This window comes from Ochotona curzoniae, unplaced genomic scaffold, assembly GCF_017591425.1.
Source record: "Ochotona curzoniae isolate NIBS_2020 unplaced genomic scaffold, NIBS_Ocur_1.0 contig_4148, whole genome shotgun sequence".
Classification (NCBI taxonomy): domain Eukaryota; kingdom Metazoa; phylum Chordata; class Mammalia; order Lagomorpha; family Ochotonidae; genus Ochotona; species Ochotona curzoniae.
In genome coordinates, this window is record NW_024466146.1 from 3786081 (window position 1) to 3800282 (window position 14202).

The following is a 14202-nucleotide window of genomic DNA, read 5'->3' on the forward strand; positions in this document are numbered from 1 at the left end:
GGTTTTTGTTTTTCTTCTTTTTCTTCTAAATATAACCTTTATAATTTCGGCCTGGGAAAACCTTCTGAACTTAAACCGGGTGGCGCAGTTCTCCCTGCTTCTCAAAACAACTACGTAAGAGCTGTGATTCAATGTTAATGTTTCTTGTTTCTACCTCTCCCACTCCTGTCCCCCACCTAGAACATTCAGTGAGCACCTGTTACTAGTAGGTGGTGTGCTTGGCACTTGCACAGGCAATACTTGATATAATCTCTACTTTAACCCCAAATGCTTTGTTCAAGGCCATGCAAATACTAACTAAACTAACCAAATACTAACTCATACACTTTTTAATTCAGCATGCTCAATTTCATAAGTAAGCACTGGAATTTGGTTGAAAGACTTGATTTGGGCCTTGGCTCTTCCACTAATTATCAGCTGTGTAACTTGTGGCAATCTCTTTGCCATGTGGGCCTATTTGTCTGCCCTTAATTTGAAGATAAAACCCTCTGATTGCAGGTTTTCAAACTCCTGCTGCAGGAGGCTGGTGGTATACCACAGTTGGGAAGCAGAGCTGACCTCCCCAAGGATGCGTAGCATGCTTCTGTCACAGAGTGTTGGAACAGAGCCTGTGGTGGGCATCTCTTTCACCTGGTAGCCCAGCTTTGGTTCTCCCAGCTTGCCTTTTTTGAGAAAAACCACCATCAGATGAGAGGGCCTGGAATTTACTTCCTCGCCGAGAATACCACAAGACCACTCCCCTCCAGCTCCTCTCCACGTACTTCTTGCTTTTGGCTACACATCTGAACCTCTTGGGAAACCAAAAGAAAATCTCAACATCCTGACCCTACCTTCAGTTAGTGAAGTCAGTCTGTGGACCTGGACATGGGCATTAAAAAAAAAAAGCAGGGGAAGGGGGATGCTCATACTAAGGAGGAGCCAGTCTCAGGGACTCCAGGTGTAGTGGTTCAGAATATCAGGCAGACTCAATAACTATGCAGTAAAGGGCAAGTTACCTGAATGCTGCTTGCTTCAGTTTATTCACTTGGGGTGCAGTCAGCAGAGTAGCACTTCCCAGCTTTTTGCACATTATGGTACAGGGGGCAAAAAATGTCTTCATTGAGTATCTTAGAGTAAACAGAAGAGACGCCCTACTTACCTTGGACCATTTTCAACTTGGAGCGTCTCAGGGGCAGGTAGGATCAGTGTGTCCCTTTAAAGGCTTCACAGAGAGATACAAATGGAGAAATTCTTTGCAAGTGAACCCCCTATAGAAAATTAGAGTTTAAAATGTGCTTCAGCAAATGACCTATTCCAGCCCTTTCCTTCCACTAAGAAGAAGGCTAAGGTTAGAGAGTTGGGCTGACTCTCAGTAATTGCCTTTGGTCAAACCAAAGCTCAGACGAGGCTGCCGCTTACCCCATGTCCCTTCGTTGAGAGGCCATCCCTGAAGGAGACTGCCCGTCTGGTCGTAGATCTCGCTGGCATTGCTCTGCACAACATAGTGAGCGCTGGGCCCATGCTCTTGCAGCCCCAGGAGGCTGGCTGGGACAGGAAAAGGGAGCAAGCACATTGCTCCACTCTTGCTCGTTCCCCTTTCAATCTGGAAAGCTGCAGTCAGCGAACACATGTGAAATTAAAGCCAGGTAACACCGCAGAGCCACTCAGGACCGATCCATCCTCAGCTGAGCACGCTGAAGTCGTTTGTCAGGTGGGAGGCTCTTTTCTGCCTTTTAGGCATGCATGAGCTGGGGAAGGTTGGGGTTAGGAAGCTGCTTCTGTACTTCCAAGATAGAAGAGACTTGCTAGGAATGCTGGGTGCCCAGCTTGTATGCAGCCCAGAACTCCCTCCCTACCCACCCCCTCAATTCCATTCTCCCATGCAGCATGGAGATGAAAAGCCAAAATGTAAAGGATAAATCCGCTGGCAACAAAGAAGAGCCAAGAGGTCACTGGATACAAGGATTTGAAAGTGGAAGCCAGGTGCATTCTCTCCAACATGGCTACAGTCGGGCTTTGAAACAGATGTCGCCTGCTCCCCCCGCCATTCTCTTTGCATAGGGGAGGCATGGAGTTCCAGAATGGGAGACAATAGGCATTAATACCCATTGGAATGACAGCTGTTTATGACTCGCTTTGCTGAGACACGTGTCCCCCAAGCAGAATGATTAGCGCTCCAGCAGAATACGATATTGGTGGATAATCAAAAGCGGATGGCAGATCGTTTGGACTAATGGGAAGCAGGGTTCACGTCAGCCTCTCTGGAAGTTCCCACGAAGAATAAATAATAAAGTAAGTTCATCGCTGTAGCCTCCCTCCTACTCATAATATGGTGGATTTGTTTAGTGTATCCTGGGAAAACTTACCTGCCTTGCCAGCGTGTTATGAGGATTAATTAATGTTTGTTAAAGTGCTTGGAATTCCACTGAAGAAATGTACCTTGTCGATGCAAATTATTATCATTATATAGTGCCTTTCATCCCAGAATCTCAAAGTGCTTCCCCAACAATTAATTAAGCCTCACTACACCCCTGTGAGAGAGGAAAGCATCATTGCGCCTGCACTAATACAGGCGAGTTTCTGCACCTGAGTCACAGAGTCTAATGTTCAAGTCGCCCTCCAGGAGGGAGCGAGACTCCATTAGTGAGCATCCCTAAGTGCTTCATAATACATGAGTCGCTAACAATGCAAGGCAAAGCACTATACAGCAATACCTATGGCCATAAGGACTTGTTTAATTTTGTTTGGTCCCTAATTGTCTGGGCTGCTGGTTTTGTTTTTCTTTTTCCCTTGTACAAACTACTTACTCCCCCCACCCCATAAAACAATAAGGTACTTGTCAGATGAGAGCTCAATTAGCGGCTGTAACCAGTTACAGTGTTCTGACTATACATCCTAATTCTATTCGTGAGCACCTGCAATTCTAGAGCCTGTATGTACCCTTCCCCCACCACCACCTGCAGAGCCACCAAAGGAGGTTAACTGACCTTTAGCCACATTGTAATGGCATTAGGATGGACAGTTAGACACCGTGCTAGCAATATGGAACCTGTGTGATCATCTGCTGTGTGAACATCTCAAGCATGTATTGGGATTCTTTCGTGACAAGTACAGTAATTCATAAGCACAAATCTCTCGCATTGGCTCCTTTTGAAAGGAGCTTGAAAATCAAGTGAGCGTGTGCTGCATTGCAAAGGCACAGAATGTGCTGGAGACAAATCAGCTTACACAGTCTTTAGTGAATGTATTTTCAAACAAAACTTTCTGGCATTGGTTCTGGACGGGTTTTAAGGAAAGGAATTGTTTTAGGAGGCCAACAGTTTTCTAGTTGTGAAAACCTGGAAGGAAAAAAATCCTAATTTCCAACTGTAATTGAAGTTACCCATGACCTTAGAAATATTCTTTAAGTTCACAGAAAACTCTTGATTTCTTTCATGTTCATCTTCAAATGCAAAGAGCTGGGTTCCCAGCTGAGCTGACCACTCACCATCATTCAGCTACCCTGAACAAGCCTCCAACCTGAGGCCCCATTTCCGCGTCCATAAACTGGGCATAGTGACGGATATCCTATGTACTTTCACATTGTGCAGGTGGCATGCGATCATTTTGAGGTGGGAGCACCTTGTTCACCATGAAAGCTGTACAGGTGTTAAGTGGCTGCTAATAACAGGAGCCAATTGTCCCAAGAACCTGCAGTTACAGGAAGACAACTATGTTCCCAGTCATAAAGCACCCAAAGGTGGCCAGGTCTAAGTTGTGGCATGAGTATTATGTATGCAAAGTAGCGCTGATAGGGAAGATGAAGAGCTCAGACTGAAATTTAGGTATTATCAGTGTAGCTTTTTGTACTTCCCTCCACCCCAAATCTGGCCTCCTGATTTCATTGAAGAATTCCTCCCTAACACTACCTAGGCCTGGTTGGGCTCTCACATGAGGAATCTCACCCATACCCTTCATAGGAGGTGGACAAATGATCCACATTGGCCAATCAGAACTCTCCAGTCTCTGGCCTAAGGGATGGACATCAAATCAAGCCAGTTGTAGTTATTTCAATGATTGACATGCGGCTGTTGGGAGAGAGAAATTCTATTCCCATTTAAATTGCTAAGCTAATAGAATGTGAGTTGGCCTCCACTTGAACAAAGCCTGCTTGGGAATGTCAACAGACAGACAAGCTGAGGCTGGAGAGAGATGATTCCTTGGAGCACGTGTCTAGTAGGAAGCAGTGGTTCAATGCCTTCGTAACATTATTTGTGTTCCTGAATCGAGCTGTGCCTTGACTCCCAATTTCCTGATTATATGAGTCAATGAATCCCCTTCCATTTAAGCTAAATTGAGTTGAATATCTATTCCTTGCAAAAGCAAAAGGCTTAACTAATACTGTCAACAGTAAAGAACAGACAAAATTTATCAACTCATCTTTGGGGGAAGATGAACCACATAAATCCCAAATTCCATAAATGGACAAAACAGGTGCCTTATGAATTCTTTTTATAATGCTGATGAAGCACACAGAAAAAAAGTGATTTGAAATGACCCGCTTTTGAGGATGAAATATAATTGGCTACATCACATCAGCAGTGGAGTAACATTAGAAGTTTGGGGTGCATTCCCCCTATCTATACCTCAATATTGTCAATCAATAATTTCTTCTGGTATGTTTCTGTCTGGGCTTCCCCTGTCTTCTACCCTTACTCCAATAAAGGCCTTCATCGTCATCTCATTACTCTGCCATCTGTATCATATTTCTCATGGAAGGATTAGGTATTATTCTATGAACAGTTTGGGAACTTTTGGGAAACAAGATTGGAATCCCTGAGTGTTTAGTAAACTGCCTAACACAGGATGGGAGCTTGGATTTGGTAAATTGGTATAGATTGTGGCCTACTGCTCGCTAGACTTATGGAAAAGCTAAGGCATGAAAAAAGAAACTTTTCATTCTAATATCAATCTAACTGATGAGGCCAAAGCATTCGAGCATAACTTGTGTGTGTGTGTGTGTGTGTGTGTGTGTGTGTGTGTGTGTGTGTGTGTGTATGAGTATTCATTCACAAGCTTTTTGTTGACTGAACTGGTATACGTGTGTACTAGGATACATGGTTATGAGCTCCATTCCTGGAGCCTACTGACCTAAGGTTTGAATGCTAACACTCTCTGATTTTGGACTAGTTATCACTGTCTGTATTCTACCAGCAAAAAGGGAAAAAGTAGACTTTTGCTGGCTTATTGTGAGAATTCAATTAGCATGAACCACTCATGCATTAGTCAGCTTCTTGTTACTGTAATAAAATATAGATAGAGCCAACTGATAAAGAAATGGATTTATTTTGGCTCGCTGTTTAAGGAGTTTACAGTCCAAGATTGGGTGATCTCCTTTTTTAGGCAACAGTTTAGAGGGCAGTGGATGGCAAGAACAGAGTACTTGTGAAGGAAGGATCTTACAGTCAGAAGCAGTGAGCTGGAAGGGTCAGACTCAGGCTTATAAAACCAGCTCTCTCACCAGCATGACCTTCCAAGGGCATGCCCCAGGACTCTCAGGACCTGCCACTGGGCTCAGCTCCTAAACACCATAATTAAATTAAATTCCCATGCATTCAGCACCATTGCCTGATGACTTAATGGGTTTTAAATGTCTGTATGAGATTGAGAGCCAAATGCTGTTCAGACCATAGCAAGTAGAGTGGTTAGACCATTTTCTGAATCATAATAAGTATGCAATAAATGTAAGCCAGTGTTATTATGAATGAAATCTGCTCTACAGTACTCATTCAACTGTGGGTGTGTAGACACACGGTCAACTCCTTTCAACTACACAAGATGGCACTTCATATTCTTCTTGATTGTTTTGCCTGAAAAATTCAGGTGCATGCTTCTGCACATTGAATCATTGTCCTATGGGGTTGGGCAGCAGGTGCTACACTCATGAAAGCTTGTCATGGTGTGTCACCACCATGGCAAGTCACAGCTGGCATCCTGACACACTGATGGGAACCAGCAAAACAAGACCGCAGAAGCCCATCTAGCTTTGGCGAAGAATCACAGAGCTCTTCTTTTTTGTACTCGTCAGTAACTCTTCTGATTTGTTACCTTTGCGCACATTTATTTTTATCAAGTTCCTTTGGAGGGGTTTTTGGTCCCTACTTTTTTGAGCATAAACTTTTACTTTTTCACCAATTTTCTTCTCCATCAACTCTCATCTGAGCCTTATTTGTGTCCCATTTCTGCCAAGAGAAAGCTAGCTTGCTCTTGAGTTCAGTAGATGAAACATTTCCCATGGCAAGACAAGCCTTTATGTCCTCTGAGGTCTCACACAAGGTAAATTTCTGACCTACGTGCATTTAGTTCATATAGCTTTGAAATTTGCTCAACTTACTAACAAGTCAGAGAAGAATTGAAGAGCAGAGATGAGTCAAATGGGGAACATGAACAGATGGAGAAGAGCCAGTTGTTATGCTTCAAGTGAATTTCCCACACTGGAACTCGTCAAAGCCTGGCTGTGTACACGGCATACAAGTCACCCACATAGTATAAAACTGATTTAATTTACTACCAAACGCCTTTGTTTTGCCATTACATAATCATAAATGTGCCCCCAAAGAGGCAGTTTTGGGATGTCAGCCAGGAAAAGAAGCCAGCCAGGCATGAGTTTTAGTCCTATTACACAACCTCTTCTGTGTTCTTACAACTCCTCAGTGACTTTATCATCTATGGCAGGAACATACACCAATACCACTTTTGTCTGTTGATTTGTCCTCCATGCACCTTGCTGAAGTTTGACAGCTAGATTCCTCAGCATGCTGGAGAGATAGAGTAAGGCTCCCTGATAATTGTGTCTTGATGTGTGGGAGCACTGTCAGTTCCCCATGTCCCTTACATACCCATACATACCACCTACTCCAGTGAAATTGTTTCCCTGAAAATAGAGCTCAGCACAGTTTAAGATGGGCTGGGAGAGAAAAGCCCTTACCACATTTCCCCTCAAGGCCTTGCTGCTAAATCTCCCACAAGCTCTGAGAGCAAATTGTCAGTGATCCACTTAACCGGCCCTAAACACCTCTGCTGCATCTACGCGCGGATGAAGCAAATTGCTTTCAGGGATAGATGCATCTCAAGAAAGTTGGCTGCAAAAATGGATTTCTGTGAAGAGAATTCCATTTTCTTCTTGCTTCCATTACGAAATTGGAAAATTTGTCACACTGGGGGAAAGAAACCTCTCACGAGACACAAATGAACATTTGGGATGAAAAGGAAATTAATGTAAAGCCACAGCATTGGCACGTCTCTCACTGGAATGCACGGGTGCCTGCTGAGAACCACCTCACGGCTCACTTTTCCTTTGAATCATTTCCAGCATTTTGTAGAAGTGTTGGAACTCACAAACCTTGTACATTCTGTCAGTCCTTTTCCCTCCTTACCCAAATGTTTTAGAATTTCTTCTATGACTGAAGGTCTCAGCTTGATGTTCTTATACCTTTCTGAACTTTCTGTGGCTCAGATTTTCAGTCTGGATGTAGTGTTAGACTGTGACATAACATTCATTTGTATATTCATTAATTCACTTATTTATACGCCATTTCATTCCCATAAATAATTTGATGTGGCTTACAGGGATAAATGGGATAAAATGGTATGTTTGCATTTCAGATTTAATTCTACTTGTTTGCCCTAATTAAGTCAATTCTGACATTTTAATGTCATGAACCATACTATTAAATAATAAATTTTAATCCATTTGTGCTGGGAGTATTCAAGAGGTCATTTAGCCTACTAGTCATCCAGTATAATGCCAATCCTATCATGTCCAATGAAATAGAGCGATATAGCTACCTCAGCTCTAGAATAGCCTGCTGTGAAGGCACACAAAATCATTCTCATGAAATAGCTGAAGAGAAGTCCTTGCTTATGACATAAAGCTTGGCCATTTTTTCCCAATAGGTGAAGAAAAGCTCAAATCCATCTCAGAAAACTCTACCACCAATTACCTAGATAAATTTTGAATTGTCACCATCACAGGAGACACTTTCATTCCTGGGCACTTCTGGTTCCTCTTTGAGATTTTGTCCTTTTGAAGATTTCTAGGAAAGGATGAGACATTGTCTCACTTCACGCCAGTGTCACACCACCGCTCCACCTCCAGATACACAGTGCTCATGTCAGGGTCAGCCGCACTTAGATTCAGCGGAATTTCCTGGATTTCCTCTATAGAATCCTCCTGCCCCAACTTCCCCTTTCATGGATCAGTTCCCTGAGTTATTTCTGCTTCAAAGAATATGTAACTCTGAGAAAGGTGCTAGGTCCTTCTCTTCAGACCAGAAGGAGTAATTTTCCCTGGAGGAGAGGAAAATGCAGGGAGAGACTGAGCTGGCAGTGCTCTGCTGGCTATGATGGACGCCTCATCTCTCCAAACCTACTGCATGTGGACCAATGACACACCCTCCCTCAAAACTGTAGGAAGTGCCACCATTGATCACTTTGTTCCAGAATCACAGAGAACAACCATAGAATGCAAGGTTGCTGTGTTCGTCTGCATTCTCTGGACCAGGCTGCCGTGATCTCTGCCTCGGGGCTGACTGCACAAAGTCTGCACCCAACCACAGCACACACAAGCGTAGCTCAGCCTCAGGCCAACTCTACTTCTTACGATCTCTTCCTGCTGGGATCCAGACAGACAGGCAGCCCCGGATGTGCCGTTCTCGTGACATTGGCAAAAACACCATGGCCATGACTGAGTCTCTGTTGGCTTCCCCACTGTCCACACAGTGGGACACACTTCACTCTCACTCCTATCTTAATAATCAAGCCACATCACTTAGCCACAGCTGATGTTTGAAGTGGCGAGGATACACACTCATGCTTAGAGAGGAGCATGGGGGAGCAATATACAGTCCTTTTGCAGCAAGCGAAACAAACTACTAGGCCCACTTTACAAACTTCATGGAAAAAATAGAACCTAACATTATGTGTATTTAATACAAAAAAATGAAAATTTTTGCCTCATTTTTTTATACAACATTGTTTCATGAACTTTCTATTTATAAATGTATTTTAGTTCATTCGAAAGGTAGAGATGAGGGAAAGAGATATCTCCAGTCTTTCGGTTCAGGACTGTGAAAACCAGGAACTAGCAAGTCAATGCAGATTGCCTCCATGGGAATCTGAGCCCCCTGACTCACAGCTTGCAGCAAGCTGACATTGGGAGCTGAGTTTGCACTGAAACCCAAGCACTCTGACATAGACTGCAATACAACCCAAGCAGCATCTTCACTGCTAAGTCCAACATTGGCTTGTTCATAAATGTTTGGAATGTTCTTTCATACGTGGGCTTCAAAATATTTTGCGCTAAATTAAACTTATGTCTTAATTCCATTTACATCAAACTTTTAGAAGTGTCTTATTTGGTGGCATAGTAGTTTGTGGAAGGCTCTCACAGAAGAATGGGCTTTTTTTTTTTTTTTTTAGAATCTATTTATTTGAGAGTTTAAAAGTTAGAACTTCCACACACTGGCTCACTCCCCAGATACCCACAACAGCCAAGAACTAAATCAAGGTCTTTCACATGGCTGGCGGGGACCCAAGTAGCTACATTATCACTTGCTGAATCCCAAAGGATACATTAACAGGAAGCAGGAATTAGAAGTAGGACCCAGTTTGGAGCCCAGTTTCTGATATAGAACATAGGTATCCCTGCTGGCATCCAACCAAACTCCCACCCCTTAACATGTTTAGCCCAGCTCTGAACAACCACAGAACTTCACTGTACAGATCTTGGAAATGGGGCTTGGTGCTATATCTACTGACAACTGAATATGCTCCACAGTCGCCTTGCCCCTTCTTCACATTACACCATTCCCTCTCCATCTCTCTCTGTCTCTGTGTCTCTTAGAGAGAGAGAGAGAGAGAGAGAGAGAGAGAGAGAGAGAGAATCTTCCTTATTATGTTCTCTCAAATTTCCTACCCTCCCTTCAAGTCCGGGCTGTAATTTCTCTCTACCTCTTGGGCCCAGAGACAGGCCACAGCTGTTCTCACCGTCCCTGTTTCCTCTGCTGGGTTAGGTAATGGCAATACCTCAATTCCTTACCTTGGAAAAAAGAAAGATACAGTGAATGTTTGACCCCAGGAGATAATTTGCTTTTGTTTTCTCTCAGAGATTGGTGTGTGTGTGTGTGTGTGTGTGTGTGTGTGTGTGTGTGTGTGTGGTGATGATGATGTTGGTTTATTGGTTCTCCCGGAATGGCAGCAACTAAGTAAAGTCAGTTCTTCCTCTAAACCACAGAATACCATTCATATCCGCCAAACCCTCTCCTCCTGGCCCCACTTCTTTCCTCTTTTCCAAACATCTTACTGTTTCCTTATGACTCTCTGGAACATATCCCTGTGTAGATGAGATCTCCAAAGTCCCATGTCCAACTGTGCTGCTCCCAGCATCAAACTGTTCCTAGTGGCAAGTGCATGATTTTGGTACACTATTTATTCCCCCACAGATTTCATGGACAGAGCCCGAGATGTTGTCACAAAATGGCATATCTAGACTATCTACAAACAAGGCTGCAAGTATGAGGGCTTGCACTTTTTGTTCTATCAAATTTCAAGAGTGCCAAAGTTTGAAAATTCCAAATCCATCCAGGTTTCCCTGACGAATCAGTCAAAGGGCTACCAGCTCCTGAGTGTGTGACTCACAGGACACACCAATAAGAAGGGACCTTACTACTGGCTCAAACTAAGATCCCAGTGCACCTAGTTAGTCCTGGCTTCCAACCAAATATGTCATGACCTTTGCCCCTCATGCTGTTTGCATTCTTGCTCCTGTGCCTGATCCAGGTGCATTGGAACACAGGCACTAAGCAATAAATTGTCACACTCTCTTCCAAAGTCTAATCAGTCTTTTGCAATCATGAATCCAGGCACCTCGTGAAAGAACACACAATAAGAGAGGGCTCTCCACAAATGAGTTCATGACACACAGGACCAGTCTTCCATGGAGACCCATCAACTCTGGGTTTCTTTGCTTTATAGGGAAAGAATCAGAAACCCAGAGAGTTGAGTATTTGCAAGGCCAGGGAATGACAAAAAATAGATCTCCTATCCCCCAAAGCTACATTCTTCCTGTTTTGTCATGCTCCCACCCTGAGCTATACATAGTCATTTTTTTTAAACAAGACAACAAACCTACAAAAGGATAATTTAGATATTCTGGTTTTTGAGAAAGTTTTACAACAAGAAATGGCAACTATCCTATTTAGATTGGAGTTTTAGAGGTAATACTCAGTAGTGTTCTCCACCCAACTACACCCTCCTCTGCTTGTTCCTGGAAGAGCCCTCAGTGCCAATAGACATGCTATCACTCCAGGTCGCACAACGCACTGTCTGTGCCCACCATGCCTGGGCATCCTCCCTTACTCCCTGACTAGTGTGTCTGTCTTCACAGGCACACTGGAGGAAAGTAGTCTCTTTACACAACCCCAGTCACTCCCAGGAGCAGTGAGGTGCTTTGTAAATGCTAATGTTGGGTGATATGTCCTTTACATGGTGGTGACAACTGTTTTTTTTTTAAGTCAACATCCTGGTGACAGCCCTTGGTTTGACCAGCTGAGGCTAATTTACGGTCTGTTGCAAGATTTCTTTTGGAGTCATCCTGAATTCTTTTGCAAGCAAGTGAGTAAATAGACCAGGCAGGGGAAATGTGGGAGGTGCTGAAGTTTGGGATCTGAGCATTACCCTGTGGTGACAGTACAGAACTTGGTGTCAGAAGTTTAGAGTGTAATTTCCTGCTTGGCCAACAACACTTTATGTGATAAATAAACTGACATCCCTAGACCCGTGGGCAGAAAGGCTGTCTAAACAACTCTAGTGCAGGAGGGGGGATCTGTTTATTTTGTAATTAGCACAAGGTAAAGGATCTTGTCTGAAACATTTAGTTGGGATCCCAGGCTTGACATTCTGTCCGCTGGCTGTGTCTCCTTTGTCTCTAAACAAAAGTCCTGCCTTTCTCTTTAAAGACAATCCAAGAAATTTTTTTAGTGTTATTATTAAAGATTTATTTACTTTTATTGGAAAATCAGATCGGATTTACAGAGAGATTCTCCATCTACTGGTTCACTCCCCAAATGGCCACAATGGCTGGAGCTGAGCCAATCCAAAGCCAAAAGCAGGAGCTTCTTCCAGCTCACCCACATAAACACAGGGTCCCAAGGCTTTGGACCATCCTCTACTGCTTTCCCAGGCCACAAGCAAGGAGTTGAATGGGAAGTAGGGTACCTGGGACACAATCTGGTGCTCGTATGAGATCCTGGCCCCTGTAAAGTGAGGAGTTAGCAATTGAGCCATCATGCTGGGCCCCAGAGATCATTTATCCTAACAAATGTCACAACAACAATTCTTCAAACTTTTTTCAAATCATTTTCATTGAATTTGAATTTCCTCCAATATATTACATTTAAACATAAAAGATCAAAATACAAAATCTATAGTAACAATATTGCTGATAGAATTGCTCTGGTGTGTATTTTAAAAATAGCAGTAAAAGAGTCTTTGATTTCCTCCCATCACAACGTTGCAAAAGAGCCTAAATACAGCTTTGCATTTGTTTAACTGAAAGCTGCCATCTCTCAGTGTCAGTTGGGTGTCATAGCTCAGAATGATGAGTGCTGTTAACTCCAGCTACCAAAAAAAGAAATTATGAATCTTAGCATATCTTCACTGAGTGTCATTGTTAAAATGATTCTATGAGAGATTATGCAAGGAGAAAATCTACGGAAACTGGAACTACTTAGGAAAGCACATGGGATGGGTGTGCATTCGATATGACTTACAGTCAGCAAAGAGGCATGTGAGTACGCGGAATATCCCTAGCCTGGCAAATCAATCACTAGTAAAAGGAGAAATGATAACAGCAACACTACAATAAAGTCTATAAATGATGCAAAGAGCTTTGGTGATCCTTACAGCTACGAGTCTATGCAGCGGTTCAAGGACTTTTGCAAACAGTTCTATGCAAATGTACTTAAAGGACTAATCAGTTCTAGAGACTTTATTTTAAAGTTATGGACTCTTCAAACAATGCCTTCTTTTAGGTCATTCATAATAGACTTTGTGTCACAAAAACTTGGCCTTGGTCTCAAGATTATATCTTTTGCGAATTAAGGGATGGCTGAATGGACACGTTCCGGTGGCCATTAACATGTGTGGGTCAACAGGTGTAGATTGATTGACTGGGATGCTGCCTTGCTAGCCTTTTTCTTGGGGTTGTGTATCTGCCTTGCTTTTGGGAAAGCAGGAGAGGATGGACACAGAAAGTGTGTGGAGTAATCCTGAAATCTCAGTCAATTTGCCTGTCCGTGGATTTTCAGGCAATTAAGGAAATGGAGTTGAAAATTAACTCATGGGCATGTGCACGGGGCTCTGAGCAGGGTCCATTGACTCTCAACTTTCTTAAAAATGATGTATCATTGAGTCCTTGATGGGATCTCCTCGCTGCAGCTCTCTCTTTCTAATGGGCATCAACAAGGGTTCCCAGAGAGGGAGGATGGAAGACTAGGCTCATGTACTTCTAATCAAATGGATAACTTTCAGAAACGAGCCCGAGAAGCCTGCTACTTAGTCCATAGCTAAGGACAACATCTGTGTTAAAGTGACATTCCTGCCATTCTTTAAAAGACGACTCAGAAAATGAAAACCAACAAGATCAGGGGAATTGTTAGAAAGAATTGTCTGGTTCCCCAAGGGAAAAAAACAGAAAAATTTCCCCCACTAATTCTTTTCTTTCTTTAAGCAGTCTATAAGTTTATTGAATTACAGTTGTAACTGAAAAGAAGGCAGTATGTCCCACTTGGGAGAAGAACATTTTAACCTCTTTTATCTTTTTTCTTTTAATCTTAGCAGAGTTTCTGAGAGTTCTGAGACAAGACAGTTCCTAGTACCATCAGAAGCAAAGGCAACATAATTCTGAATTTGCTTTGTGAGGCTGGCATTTGGGGAAATGTAATAAATTATTTTGATACATCTGCTAGTAAATTTTATTTGATGATTCATATTAGGTTGCTATATTTATCTTAAGATCCAGTGCATAAATCTCATTTCCATTAATTACAAAAGCATTTATCAAACACCAATCACAGTACCTGCAATGGAATTAAACACCAGGATTCTCTGACAAGCAACAAGATTTACTTAGTAATAAGTAAAGTCAAGCAAAAACTGTGCTACACCAGGTCCTGGCTATAAAAA

The 14202-nt window shown here is 42.8% G+C and overlaps 1 long non-coding RNA gene across 1 annotated transcript; it reads left to right on the top strand.

Annotated features, from left to right (window-relative positions):
• The first annotated feature begins 2105 nt into the window (after positions 1 to 2105).
• Positions 2106 to 13989, top strand: LOC121159384. The gene is made up of 3 exons (XR_005884357.1): positions 2106 to 2271; positions 11532 to 11631; positions 13858 to 13989. It is a non-coding gene; the product is annotated as an uncharacterized LOC121159384 (long non-coding RNA).
• The last annotated feature ends 213 nt before the right edge of the window (positions 13990 to 14202 follow it).